At 42.6% G+C, this 15,642-nt stretch overlaps 1 protein-coding gene across 4 annotated transcripts in view; it reads right to left on the bottom strand.

Annotated features, from left to right (window-relative positions):
• Positions 1–15,642, bottom strand: part of nphs1 (NPHS1 adhesion molecule, nephrin) — a 147,739-nt gene that overhangs the window by 83,498 nt on the left and 48,599 nt on the right. For 3 of the 4 annotated variants that reach the window (XM_025061824.1, XM_025061821.1, XM_025061822.1), the window contains exon 3: positions 8,209–8,310. The exons of the other annotated variant lie outside the window; for it this stretch is intronic. The gene's annotated coding sequence lies outside the window, so the exon portion shown is untranslated. The remainder of the gene's footprint in view (positions 1–8,208; positions 8,311–15,642) is intronic. 4 annotated transcript variants of the gene reach the window in all.

The following is a 15,642-nucleotide window of genomic DNA, read 5'->3' as shown; positions in this document are numbered from 1 at the left end:
GAAGGAATGGAGACTGATTTAAATAGTGTCATAATGTTGTGGACAAACAAAAACCTTAAAACCAAAGCCTTAAAAGCTGCAGCTCTCGCCCCGTTCTCTGTCAGTACTGACTAAAATCCATCAACTCTATGAAGCTGAATTTGGACTCAAACATTTTTCCATATTAATAATTACCTTATTTTGTTTAGTTACAGAAAAACCAGGTGTGAAACACATACATCTATCAGTTATTATTTGTCTATGCCTTTTCTCACACTTTGAAACAATGATTTATCTCAGTTATTCCTGATAAATCGTGCAGCCACCGTGTGACTCATCAGATTAAAAGGGTTTGACAGTCCTCGTTTAAATCATTGTCTAACAGCAAAATACTGCAGATCCACTAACACTTTGGAGAGTAATTGGTGCCGTGTTTTTGGCTAACTGTGTTGTGTTGTTTGGCACAGTCTGTGCACCGTGGCTGGAAATTGGTTAGACGTTTGATTCCCGGGACTCCCAGCCCCCAAAATACATTTTTAATAAAGCTGTAGAATCCAAGTGTTACCCTCCATCCCTGACACTTGCTTCCTAACTAATCTCTGAACCTCACTGCGTGCTGCGTTGTGCTCCGCCTCACAAAGTCAATAGAAACATACATCGAGGCTGCAGGGATGTGTTGAGAATGAGAGGATTGTGATTGGCCTCCCTGAGCTGCACTGTGTTTTCTCCTGCACGTTTCCAGCGGAAACAATGTTAGCTGACAGCAGAGGCAACAAACAACGGGTTCAGGAAAGGCCACCTATAAATTCTCTCCTGTAATTTTCTCCTTTGAAATTGCGTTAAAATAATTACTATTTCGTCTAGCAATGCTTTTAACTTGGCTAAAAATATTTCCTTGCTTCGTGTGTTGTCCTCTTTAACAAAGAGAATGCCGGAGTACAAACATGATTAGTTCTCCGATGCAGAAGCACAACAATAATGAGGCACATCACATCATCCGTCCTCGTGCTGGTGCAGCCAGTGAACGTTACATTCTGTGCTCACCTCATAATTGGATCAGTGACAGAGAAATCCGGTCATTTTCGACGTACAGCTCTGTTGTCAGACGTGTAGCTGCACAGGAATATAAGCTGCAAATTATTCGTCATCACCGGTGGACAAGGAGCTGAAAACTAACAAACGTTCTATTCTTCTTTTAAAATTAGAATTGTTAAATGTTAAAATTTATAAAAAGAAAATAAAAAAAAATAATACATTTTCAAACTGCATCACTAATGGGAAAAAACTGTCGATGTAGCTTGTGCCTGTAGTGTGATCCACATTTTGGTTTTCAGGATTAATTTTTTGAATTTAATTCAAATTAAAGTATCAAAATATTAAATAATGGAAAAAAAGATCACAGTAATAATTATTTAAATAATTAATAAACATAATTCAGTAGAGTTGTTATAATAATCTGAAGGAAACAGATGGTTAGTTGTATTCCAACAAATGTAAAGCTTTAAATATTTCACATGAAATACTGCATAAAATTCAAGATGCAGTTAAACAAATATATATATATTATTTATAGTCACCATAAAAAGAAAGGAAAAAGTTTGAAACATAGCATGAGATTTATGGGTAAAGTACTCAGTATGGTACTAAATTTGAGCTACACACGCACAATGATATATTGTTATATAGCAGTTCATGTTACGACATGCTGGCAGTGATATTTTGAGCATGTTTCGGTCACAGTCATGCCTTTTATGTGTCACGCAGTATGACAACTCCAACTCTGATGTATCATACAGTACGTGTTCTTTCTTTATTATAATACTAATAATAATAATACGTTTTTTTCATTAACAAAAACCTCCACCTACGGAGGTGCCATAGAATTTGAAATTGTTCTTTACTAGTTTCTCAAAAATCATTTGTTCATTTCAGCTCAAGGTTGTGCCTCACAAATTATTTCACTCCATTTGATCAATCCTGTTTTTTTCAGCAGCTGCTCTGACATATGGAGCCGCGCTTGGAAGAACTAATAGAAAGTTAATCTGCCACCCATTCCCATGGCTTGGCCGCACTCCTCCCTTTTAATAAACTAGGTCACAACTAAGCAGATCCAATCTTGGAGAAGAAAAAGCCCCGCCAACTAAAAATAAAAACTGTGGTAGAAAAGAGGAAGGAACACAAAAACATTAAGGAATCAGATTTGGAACTGTTTGTTCTGAATCTGGATCGCGCACAACCGTATTCGTACGCATCGGTACAAAGGGGCGGAAACTGCTTCAAGGCCAAGAACAGCATTGTATTTGGACTATAATAAAAGAAGAAAGCCTAGCATGGCCCACAAACACAAGTCAGCCTGCAGCTTCACACAGGAAAACCGAGCTGCTGTAATCCACTATAGACATAAGCTGCAGGATGTAATTGAAACAGTGCTGACAGGGGTGCAGAAGATGAAAACTACACAACTGAAGAAGGGTGAAAATGACAGTGAATGGAACTTTCCCGTGCCTTTGTGTTGCTGTGAGAAGCGCGTATTTACTTTTTCTGGGTCATCTCTTGTGTTGGAAACATGGTGGAGACGTTTCCTCCGTCACCTCTGACAGCCTGATCGTCAGGCCTGTGTCTCTGCGACCTGTGGCCATCTCTGCTGCTACACTTCACCTCAGTCTCTCCTGCACTCCTACCCTGCAGGCATGCCATCTCTCCTCCCGAGCTCAAAGATTCTGCACCACCTTGGATGTCCCTCTCATGGGAAAGGTGACGACAAGAGATGCCTAAAAGCAATAGAGAAAGTAGCGCGGAACAGGAAAGATGGAATAGATTGGGAAAACGACTTGTGTTTTCATGTTGGCAGTCTGTGCTTTTGAAGTACACACCAAAACAACCAGAGGCCCACAGCAGCCGCTCCCAGTGGCTAACATGACAGTCGGCTTGGCAGCCACTCTGCACGCCTGAGAATCCGCTCCTCCTCTATTCCCGCCCTGTCCTGTCAGGCCCACCGACGTCCCCTACACATCTTCTAACGACATTACATCCCCCGCACCCCGTTAGCCACCCTGCCGTCTCACATGCTAAAAAACATTTGGCAACCTGCAACCAAACCTTCAGTTCCTGCCAAGTAGTTTTACTGAGATGCCAATGGTTTTGGGAACAACACGGCTTCATAAAGCTGGCGAGGAAATACTGCTCACTAACCCTCAACGTTTTAAGTATAAACAATACGCTGCAGGAAGCCTCTGTTTGAAAAAACAACTATTGGAATGTAGCAAAAAGGCGGAAAATGGACGAAGAAACTTTGTCTTTAGTCTTAGTCCAAAATTAGTCGACACAACTGTATTGATTTTTCCTGAATAAAATACAGAAATTATGTTAATCAACAAAATGTTCATTGGACTTAGTCACAAAGTACAATTACTTCATATTTCAACATACAGTAGCTCTGATTGGCCCTGCCTTCTAGCCGACAAACATACAGTAGCTCTGATTGGCTCTCGCCCACATTTGCTTCTCCAGTTATATACCACGTGTATCTAATCGACTAATAACCAATACATTTCTTCATCATCATTTATCCCCACATGACGTCCAATTTAGTTTTGGTTTAGATTTGTCTCAGAGAGGAAGTTCACTGATTAAGAGTTTGACAAAAATTACGACGGAATTCAGATCGCCATTGTACTGAACGAGAACTCGATTCTGTTTCTCTGCTTCAAACACTGTAGTGAACACCTGCCTGACACTGATGCACGCCGCTGAGAAGGCACGGGAGGAATTTTTCACTTTTATTACCAAATTTGTAAGTAATAAAAACAGCACTTAAAAACAAAGGGAGAACACCAGAGAAAGAACAACAATTAAGATAAGGATAATCGTTGCACTGGGTTGTGATCATCACCGTTATTGTTTTTATTATCCTTTATTTCCGTTAAAAGATTATGAAAATCAATGGCTGTCTGTCCCTCAGGTTTAGCAGCCACTAACCTGCTGCAGAGGCTGGAGGTGGCTCTGCTGGAGCTCGCTCCCTCTCACACACACACACACACTCACTCTACTGCAACACAGACACATTCACATGTGTGTACTTACTGTACAATACACACACACACACACACACACCAATCTCTGATGCAATTGCCTGCTGCAGAGGGAGATTGCTATCAGGGTGAGGAAGGGTTTTAATTGATCTTGGTCACAGTTTAATGTGAGGCACGGATTAGCTGTTATCTGCTGAAGGAAAAAGGGAGAAGGAAGGGTTTGGGGAGGAGATATCACAGTTCCTGACGTTAAAACCCATTGCCCTTGTTAAGAGAGTTTTTGTGATGGGACCCACAGAGAACTGAAAGAGCTGCTGGGAAACTGCTGGTGAGAAGCTGGGCAGTGGAGATGAGCAGCATCGAGCTCAGATTAATCTCAATTTGTCTGTGCTATTCTGGGCCAGATTGTGTCTTTTCTTTTCCACAGAGATACTGCCAAATTTTCAGCCGTGCTTTTAAATCCTCATCCTATTAATAAGCCCTAGTGGAGGACACAGTACATGGCAGGAAAGGAAGACATGTTGGATTTTTGGCACATCAATCAGAAGAGAGCTTACGGTCGGGCGAGAGCTTTTTGTTTTCCCAAAGAAGAGGACGCCGGCCCCCGACCCTCACACACACGATGCCATGATGTTGAGTCCCCACCAAAGACACAGATCCAGAGTTCTAATTAAAATGTGTCACTTACTAAAAACGTTCAGGAGCGAAGAAACATGACTGAAGCCCTTGTTGGGGCAAACTTCTACTGGCTGATTAGCAGACGTGGGTCGAAGCAGCTGTTACGCTGTGGGCTAGTCATCCGAAATTTCTGACGGCTAGACGGTTATTTTTGGTCGCAGGACGTTGACAACGGCCGTCCTTGAACCTGTCCAAGTGTTTTGAAGACACGACTAAAGATATCTCTAGGTTTTTTTTCTACGATAGTCCCCTTAAATACTTCAATAACACTTTTCTTCCTTATCCTGCTTTCCACAGACACCAAAGTACCGCAGTGATCTACGCAAAGGGTCATTTCAAATGTCTAACTTTTCGAATCCCTAATCTGTCTATTTTTTCAGACTCTGAGAGGAACTGAGAGTTTCTACAGGAAACAAAACAGACACACGTGGAGAACAAGCAAATAAACTAAAAAACCATCTGCCTTAGTCAGGGCACGAACCAATGACCTTTGTGCTGTGAGGCAACAACGCTAACTAAGAGTAATATTTTGAAAATCAAATCTAAATATTGTCTTGAAATATTAGGTTTAGTACTTAGTAGCCAGAACACCCAAGTATAATACATTTTAAAAAGGTTTGATAAGGCACAAACAGTCGTGGAGAGTGGCTCCAAACCATGCCGTCACTTCACTTCATTATCCTCTTTTATTTTCAAACATAATCTTCTGCTTTAAATGCCTTTACACCTATATTTTGTTCAGCTTCTCATCTCTCCATTGCTTTTCTGCAATACACTTGGTTCATTTCCATTCACGTAGCTATCTATTTTCTACTAATTAATCCCGCTGGTACTGTTCACCTCCAAGTACTCTGTACGACACGCACAGAGAGGTAAAGTGGTGGCATCCTTACACTGACCACTGCATTATAGACTTCCAATGACACGGTACAAATGGAGGGTTGGAGCGGTTTATATTGAAGGCAGTCCTGCGTGTGTGCCACTCAGAGTGCCATTAAAATGGGTAAAAAAAACAAAAACCAAAAACAAAGCAGGAGAGTTTGCCAGTTGGCAAATCTTTAAAATGAATAAGATAAACAGAAATCGCCACATTGTTAATGTTTTCTTCCAACGAGAACACGGTGAAACGCCTCAGCGTACGAAGAGAAAAATGGAACTGACAGAAACTGAACGGCACAGAGAAACACTCCGAGCAGAAAACAACGATGCATTTGGCAAGTGTTGAAGCAGTTTTGTTTCCTCCGTCCAACGATGATGTGCACAGCACGGAGCTACGCTTGCTTGCTTTTCCTCAAGAGTATTTCCATAGAGTATTTTGGGGGGGAGGGGGGGGGGGGGGGTGTAGACGAGCAGTCCAAATCATCCCAGGCACGGAGCTGTTGCTTCTCCTGGTTCTCTTTTCTCCTCTTGGATAGTTTTCTCGTTCGGCTCCCTCTCCACTGACAGTAGTCTATAGTTCAAGAGCCTCTCAACAGTTCCCCTCACCCCTCTCCCCCCGTAGCTGCCTGCTTTTTCTGAGTTCCCAAGACAACACTTAACCCCAAAGGATGGATGAAAAATCATTGGCAGCCGAATGTTCAATTTTGCCACAGAGGATCCAGTAAATGGGGCGGGATTTGATTAGAGAGGGCGGTTTTGTGGTTTTGTATTAGATGTGTTTGAAACTGTGTTGTGCAAATGGTCAATAGAGTGTACAGTTGGAAAAAAAAAAAAAACCTTCTCCTGCAGGACACGGCCAGAAACATTAAATCAGTCTGTTATATATATTTATATATATTGTACTGTACTGAACCTCTGATTTATTAGGGGCAACAAGGCGAACCTGCGATGACATTCTGTTTATTTTCATTTTGAATGGGCTAATTAAATTAGAAATGTTTTTACCTGCGAGTATGAAGTATTATACTGTGTACTCTCATACCCTCTCACACCTTTATGAGCACCAAACATCCCTGTGCCCCAACTCATTCAGGGCCATAAAAACATATTTATGAGAGCATCAGGCCATTGAGCCACAGCAATGTTTGCCATTTTCTCCGTGCTCTATGATTCCATCCGAGCGTCAAGATTGATTCCGAGAGCGCCTACTGTGTCACCCTCCATAAGGAGTATATATAATTCAACACCCCCACCCCCCCTTCCTTTTTTAATAAACATACACTTGTACTATTACCAGCTTTGAGCGACAAAGCCACCGGAGGAAAAAAATAAAATGACTTTGTCTGCTCTGGTGATGCTGGATTTGTGCAGCTTTTTATTCCCCTCAACGGTGCTGAGAACATAAGTCTCATGTTGTGCTTCATGCCGGGTTACTGCAGACTGTCACATGGCAAGGCACTGCCAGCTGAACAATCACCAACACCGATCCTGCCTGGCAATTGTCAACCTGTCAGTTCTAATGGCAACGGCAGACCAGATGCTCAGAGCAGAGGCAGGGCAGTACCTGAGCCTCGAGGAGGAGCCACTGCTGGGCTCTTGTCTCCCAGACTCTGAGTGCAGGCGCCGCTGTGCACCGTACCGTTTAGGAGAACAACTGACTTTGTCAAATAAAATCGTTGTTTATTTCCGAAACAGCGTCTGTTTCGGTGTGTGCGTGCACATGTGACTGAACGCGTCCACGCATGCATCCAGTCAGTGAGCGTTCCTGTCAGGCGTCTTCCCAACAACCGAGGGCTCACTGGGCCAGGCAGGACTATAGTCATTACATACACACTCGCGCACAAGCAGATGGCAAAACAGATGATCCTCGCTCGTCTCACTCATGACCGTCCATATTTATTTCATGGTTGCTGGCCCACACACTCCCCATGCCTATCACTTCTCCATGAGTGCCTTGGCACAGAGAAGACTGCCGATGCACACAAGTGTTTGGGAAACAAAATAGGCATGAAAAAAGAAGCAGAAAAACAAGTGAGAATGAACACAAGGAAAAGCTGTGAAACCGATCCGACTCACCCAACGGGCGCCCGTCAAAGATGCTAAACAACTTGACATTGATCAAAAACAACAGCAAATCCATGTGTTGTTTGTGAGCCTGCGTTCATGACTAAGGCTCTGGTCGATGACGGCTGACGTGATTTATACCTCTTCTTGGAGTGCCAATAAATTCACCATCAGATTGACCCGGTGTAGAACCGGACAGAACGCCTCTTCACTCACCGGCTTTGATCTGCTGCTATTTACCCGGGAAAATGTGCGCTCTATTCTCCCACAAACACCCGTATATTACAGCACACCTCTATGGACTGGAGCGCGGCCGACGCTAGAAAAGCCACACACACAAAAAAGCTCTGCGCTGCTGGCGTTTAATGAGAGGTGCTACGACAAGAAGCCATTTTTAAATCCACTTGACCGACTCAACACGGACCGTGTGACATCAAAGCGTCGCTGCTTTTGCTGAGACGGTAAAGTTGGACCTTTCACCTGCTGTCTTCATTAATGCTCCACTTCTTCCCCTGTTTTATGTCCACATGTGTGCATTAATTGGTGGCTCTATTCTGCCACCGTCATCACATCTTACCTGGGTCTTCAGCTCAACCCGTTCCTTGTCCTCTCCTCTGCTCCTTTATTCTTGATGTCTCCACAGATCCTCCACGGCCAGGCTGCAGCTCTGGCAGCAGTCCTGCACGGAGGAGGAAATTTAGGTTAATCATAGGAAGTGACAGAGAGGTGTCCCCCAGGGCCAGTGGCTGAGTGAGCAACTCAATTAAGAGCAAACAGTCACAGACAGGGCCACCCATGCAGCTCCATCTGAAGCTTTGGGGGAAGAGAGGAGAGATATCAGCCAAGTCCTGTCTGCCCGCTCTTTACTGTCCCTGGGCCGACGGTGGATTCAGCACTGGCTTCGACAAGGTTCAACTGGGGGATGAGGAGGTTTGGGTTGTTTCACATGATTCTCCATAACTCCAGGAGGGGTTGAGGCACATACAGCTGAGCAGATAACAACTTTGTCTCCTTTACATGTGAACCCAAAGGACAGGAAAGGGCGGCGACGGCAGGAATCATAAACATCAGTTAAACCTCTGATTCCTTCACTCGGGGCGGGAGACGGGAGGCGGGGTGAGTTTAGTCACCAGGGCAGATTGTGACCTCACTGTTAGCAGTTTCTCAGAAAGAGCCAAGAGGAATAGATAGCTAGCTTTATCAAGGTTAAGAAAAGGGCCCTTGAATCAAGGTGCTAATATTTCCAATAGCAACGAGCAGATAAAAACAGCTGGTGCTTGTGGCGTAACACAGCTTCTGATTTGTTTAACTCAAGGACAGAAGACAGGTGAAAAAAGGTGTGTTGCCAGAGTAACAGAAAAACGTGGTGTTCACTCTGACCCTGGGTTCCTTTTTCTCCATGACATGGTCACATGTCTGTGCACAGACTCATATATAATTGAATCCCGAGAATATTAAAAAAGGGTTTTTTTGTATGTTTTTGTTACAACTTTATGCCACTTGGTATGTAATAATTGAATATTCTTCTGCTTCTGGCTGAGCAGAAAAACAGTTGAGGACAAAGGGCGTCGTCGTCAGCCGTCTGTTTTCTTGGGGAAGTAGATGTGACGGACCATTAGGAGTGACGGTGTGAAAGGAAGTCTTCACCACAGACCATGAAGAGAGATGTTTTAACGGAGGCAGAGGTGGATGTTTTCAGACGACGGGTGGAGGTTTGTGATGCACCCGAAGACAAAGACCAGGATTCTGAAAACCCCAGCTCTGGATGTGCTTTGACAGGTGCATTATACAGACGGTGCAGCCACTCCATTACATTTCTTTTCATCATCTGTAAGACCATAATATTAAGTTCCTTGCTGTGTGGGCGAGACTCACGGGAACATTATCAGGGCTCTCTCACCCATTACAGCCATAAACATGCTCACAAAGTAGAGCCCCACCGAGGCCGGAACCCTGGAGTGGAGCGGAGTCTGGATGGTGGTGCAGTTGTACGTCTTGTAAATCAGTCTGCTAACATTTGTTTGTGTCGACACCTGTTTCTTCATCACACTGATGATGTGGACATGAGAGCATTTCAAAAAAATGTTTATATCATTAAATATATGTGGCCAACAAGCTGTGTACAGTTGTGTATTTACATTCAGATCTTGGCAAACGGGACGATATAAAGAGTTGGTTCACACTAATACAAAATGAATTTAACTTGAAGTCATTGACATCTGTAATATATGTTGACCCAAACTTGTCAGGTTGAACCACCTACACAAAAATAAGAAACTTAAATGTTGACCCAAACTTGTCAGATTGAAAATACTTTATTTTTTAATTCCTTCTTATTAAAAAATGTGACACCTACAACCACCTACACAAAAATAAGAAACTTAAGATAATTGTTTTGTTTTTTTTAATATTTGTTGCAGAAAGAAAATTATAGTCAATTCTTGCTTTAAGAAAAATGAAGGTGCTTAAAAATGTCTGTGGTCTGTGGTCGCCTCATCTGGTTTCTTTATGCACCATGTGACAAACTTAAAAAATATACGTCAGATCAAGATCAGACCCTCCGAGTTTTCCAAAGACCACGTGACTTTAGAATTGTTAACAGTTTCAATAACCAAAAGGAAAAGTGAGCGTTGCTCAGTTCCTCGCTGTTGTCAAAATACCACTGAATAGTTGTCAGATTGTACTGACATACACAGCCGTACACACAAAGGATGAAGTAGCCCAGTCAGTAGCTGCTGGGAGATCATGCAAAATCACAATAAACGTATTTAAAAAGTATGTTCTGTTTATATACGTAAATATACATTTAAGGTTTTCAGTGCAGACAGATTACTTTGGCCTGGTTCCGTTCACTCTGCCTTGTTTTTCCCAGCACTAGTTGAGGTGAATTCAGAGCAGTGTTTAAGGATAAACAAAGTAAAACAGCATTAAAATATTTTCGCTGATGAATGTAAAAAAATGACTCTGATTACATGGAGGGAGGTTGAATCCATGTGACCTCCTGTTACTTATGCCCTTATAATCTTATTACTCCGCCTGATTAGCATTGACCATTTACCCTCACCTACCATTTCCTGACGCCATTTGCAGGCAGTTGTTCAACTAAAACCAACGTTGAGGAATATTTAGACTCTAAATGACTCCGTGGAGGGTTGTAAACACCATTATCCTCTGTTGAAATATGATTTTTTGGAGACATGCTGCAAATATAATAACAACAAAGGCAGTAATATGTCAACGCACGTCACCTATGAGTTCAGTGGGTCCTGCTGCTGTGGCAGGAAGTAGGTCACGCTGCCCTGACCTGAAGATTCTCCAAAAAGGATAATGAGCCTGATGGCTTCCCAAATGAGTGGCGTGGGCGGCAAAGGGTTCAGTACGATTGCAACATAATGAGCCACGTTCTTTCAACAAAAAGCCACAAGAGTTTCCTTGTATTTTCTGTTTTTAAATTTACTTCCTTAACCAAACTAATTTTAACCAAGGAAGAAGTGCGTAGACAGAACAGAGTTCAAATGTGCAAACAGCCTTAAGCGTGAGCACACACACACACACACACACACACACACACACACACACCCACACACCAGGAGTGTGTAAGAGTGGTAAGAGTGAGCATAAACAATAAGAAATGCAACACCGGCTGACATTTTGAGGTTAGCATCGTTCTCTTCTTTATCTCCGGCGTTCCCTGATTCGCTGCGGAGGCTCAGAGGGTCAACGTCTGTTTGTCCGTGGAGGTAATTAAAAGCGGCGCACAGAGCAACAAACAAGACAACATATCTGCCGTATTAAATCTCTTCTGAAGGGACAGGCCAGGAGGAACGTGTCAATCACCCTACAGCCCCTGTCCCCAGTGTTAGTCCTGCCCAGGACACACAGGAGGTGGACGGTGGTTGGACATGAGTCCATCAAAGACGGCATCTGCCCCGAGTGAGCAGCGAACAAAGGAAGGTCTGAGGAGGACACCTCTGATGGGGGAAGAAAGTCTCTTTGTATGTGTGTGTGGTTTGTGTTGGTGTGTGTGTGGTGAAGATAAGAGGTGGACAGGAAAGAGAGGAGAGTGGACCACATCACAGGGGTTTTCAAGTACATCCTGTCAAGGCCGCGACACCGAGCTCGTGGTGACACGTGGTGTCCTCCACCACAGGCGTGTTGTAAACTCTCCACGACGACAAGGAACTAAAATAAGAGTTGTTTTGTGTACTGTATATGTTTTTTTTTCTGTGGAGTTTTCTTGAACTGTGACATCACGAGTGGCAGAGCCGTAGAAGAAGGGCAACAATAACTCCATGGACAGTGTTACTGTCAGTGTGTTGTTGTTGACCTTCTGTTTTTTTATTATTATTATTTGACAACTTCTGGCTTTGTTTTAAACCATAGAGAAAAATCAATGTTCTTAAGGCCCCACTTGGACAAAACCATTTGAAATTAATGAGATAAATGCAAATCACATGACCTACAAAGACTACAAATGGTAATTCAAACAAAGGGGATTCTGACTAGGTGGGAATGGAATGTAACACGAATACGAGGTGTGTATTCTGGTCATGTGATTTCAGCCCCGCAGTTAAACAACAATCAACAACAGTCCTCCGATGACGACGAGTTGAAACTGTGTTTATCATAACAAAGGAAAAACCTGCATCCTCCCAGGATACCTTCAGGGTCACTCCCACCTCCTCCCACCTCATCCACAACCAAAATAAAACTGGTGAGCACTTCCCCACGTTGTAAAAAAAAGTTTGTCTGCCAATGATGCCGACAATTAGAGTGTAAAGAATGATGTTTTCACCCAGATCTTGTCTTCACTCCACGTCTCTTCAGAAAGCCTGTACCACGCCGTGTCCTATCGCTAACACAACCAAACGTAACAAACCAGTGACCCTGCACATGCTTTGCTGTTTGTGGTACTGCGAGGGCACCGGTGCTGTACACAGACTGTATATACAGTATATTCACCCAGTGACAATGTCTGGCGCCTCCTGGACCGTCCAGCTATCAATCACATTCCTGTCCACTTACGTGTGTGGCATACTGTTTGTTCTATCTAAAAGGACCTGGAAAGTTTCGCAGTGACTCCTGAAGCCAGCTGGGTACTTCCAGTGTACAGGAGGATAAGGTCTCGGTCTTGTGTCGTGTATGTTCGTACAGGAGTTGGTGATTCATTTTCCCATAGGGGCCGCATGGGAAATTGGAATTTAAGAGGGCCAGAATAATAAACTTAATTAAGTTCTGCCCAACAGTGTGTGTAAATAACAAGGTGTGTATTAGAATAGCAGAAGGACGGTGGAATTATTGGATGTACAGTGTGCGTCATTCTGCCCCACTGAAGCCCCAAACTCTCTCTCTCTCTCTCGACCCCGTCTCATTATGGTCCGCCCAGAGAGGGACATATTTGCAAAGGGTTTTTTTCTTACGACATTGTTTTAGTCCTGCGGCGTCGAACCGAACGTTCTCTGACAAACTTCCCACCAGAGAGTGTGGTAAAATACAAAGCTGCTCCAACACATTAGCTGACACATCTGAGTGAAGTGGCATTAATGCACTGATTGAACAGACGTAAATACAGAAACACAACCAAAGAAAATGCCTTCAAAATAAAAGCTTTGCAGTTGTATTTTCTGCACCCACCACACTGTAAGAGGTATCAATCAATAAGTTACAATTTATTTTGATCATTTAACAACAATCTCACGCCATAAAACGCCCAGTTCTATGCTAGCGTTTAGCCGATGCCTACCCTTCTAAACCATCAGGTTTCTGAAATGTGAGGCTTTACTCATAGATACAGTGTCTTCTGAATTCCAGCCATGCCATTTTATATTAATGAGAGAACTTTTGTTGTGTGAACAATGTGATTCCACACGTAAGTGCAAAACAGTTCAAGGATAATTCCAGCTACATTACATTTTCTCTCTTTCACTCCTGTTCATTCTCCATTAGCAAATAACTTGATCACAAATGTAAAAAAAAAAGACTTTTTTTTCCTGCTGTGAACCCTCACTATTCCTACAGCCTTTTAAAGAGCGTGACTGACAAGTGAACTACAGGAAGCACTAAATTAAGCAATCTGTACCAAAGTAATAGCCCCAAGTGTCCACCACTATAATTTTCTCTTAAGTGACTTTGTTCAACTTCCTGTGCTAACGTCGATGCCTCACCACCACTACCACTTTTAAGCAGGATTAAAATTGTCACACATGTTGAAAGCTCAGGTAAAACCAAAAAGAAAACATTTTAATTTGACACCAAAAAGAAAAATCAACGAGTCCTTGAAACAAGGTGCAACAACTCACGCTCCATGAAAACAAAAATAAAAATAAAAAGACTTTAGAGAGGGTCTCATGGAGGCAACAAAGAGAAATGGACAAAGAGCTCAAATCTTTATATTGTGTTTAACAATTAAAGACAAGTTAAAGACATCTAGGAAGCAGGGAATCAAAAAGAGACGAAGACTGATGTAAGACATGACAAGGAACAGAAAACCTAGACTGACAAATGAAAAGAAAACACAAAACACCAAGGGACCTGGAGAACAAAGAAACAAATCACAACAAATAAGTCAAGTCTTTTAGAAACATAAATCCTGTGGATGTCATAAAGGGAGTCGGGGCACGTACGATAGTCCAGGGGACTCAATTTGATTGGACTGGATTTTCTTACCTTTGGTTTGGTTCGCTTTCATGCTGTATGTTTTAAACGCAGACCAAAACGTGTGGACAATGTTATGCACTTACAACTCTTGGTCACTTGGGGCAGTACTGCCTCAAATTCTCAGATAGAGAAACACAAATTGCGGGAAGCAAAATACTTTACCAGCTTAAGTATCTAAGCGTTACAAATGCAGGTTTTATTCAGTCTTGAGCTCATTAGCAGGGACATTAGGCTGTTTTTAGGCAGATAAATCTGTGTTAAAATGTCTCCAGGATTTAAATCTGACGTTTGTCAAACAGAAACAAAAATACTGTAAGTTAAAAATTAAATCTTTTGCTCAGAGAATTTAAAACCTCCAACTGAAGAGAGTGTCGGGTGTTCATTAAATGTTGTTAAAAGTGGATTTGATAATTAGTGGGAGAAGTTTCATCTTAGGCGTGAAGTCACTTTACTTCTTTGAACAACACATGTTCTACTACTGACGGTGTAAAGACAAGACACCTATAGCACAATGATATAAATAACTAATGTGAAACCAACACGAAGTCAAACCGCCCACATTCCTCATCATATTGTTTGGCAATTAGTGTCGTAAGCAGGAGTGAATTTGGCCCAAGGGACTGAAAACTATACACTGCTGCAGCGGCAGCATCGGTCTGCAGGGCACTGTGGAATCATGGGAGATCTGAAACCTGGGCTGGAGACTCTCCACAGCCCTATAATGACAGCTCTCAGCAAGTCTCTGATTTCATTGAGGCCTATGATGTGACCGCTAATGGCTGCTGACAGATAGTCTCACACCCAACTCATCACGCTGCGTCTTTCTGAGTGTATTTCTCCTGCCTCGCTAGGACCAAGCACCGACTTTACCAAGAATTGATTTAATTTGACCTTTGCCAGAGACGTGTTAAATCCATATTAACCCATCCAGGATTAATGAAGAGAGTGGAAAAGAACCGATTAGAACGAGTAATCCGACAACAACGACTCACACTAGTGACACCAAGAAATGAATGTCATATCTTGTAATATTACAAACTCCATTTCCAGAGAGGAGGAGCGAGTTTTTAAAAACAATAAAAAACACATAAAATAAAAACATTTGACTGGTAGAAGTATAGAGTTTAAAATTGGATTCAAAGGGAATATACACAAGATATTTGGTGGTTCCATGGTGTAGCAGTTAGCACACCTGCCTTACACACAGAAGGTCCTGGGTTTGAGCACCAGAATAACCACATATCGTTAATGGCGCCTCCTGTGTGGAAGCTTGTGAGTTGCAACCACATACTTAACGGCGCCTCACGTGGCAGCCTGTGTGAGGTGCTAATAATATTAATAATAATAAGAATAT

This window comes from Cynoglossus semilaevis, chromosome 13 (assembly GCF_000523025.1).
Source record: "Cynoglossus semilaevis isolate Cse_v1.0 chromosome 13, Cse_v1.0, whole genome shotgun sequence".
In the NCBI taxonomy this organism is placed as follows: domain Eukaryota; kingdom Metazoa; phylum Chordata; class Actinopteri; order Pleuronectiformes; family Cynoglossidae; genus Cynoglossus; species Cynoglossus semilaevis.
Note: the sequence above shows the minus strand (reverse complement) of the source record. Positions and strands in the feature narration are given on the sequence as shown.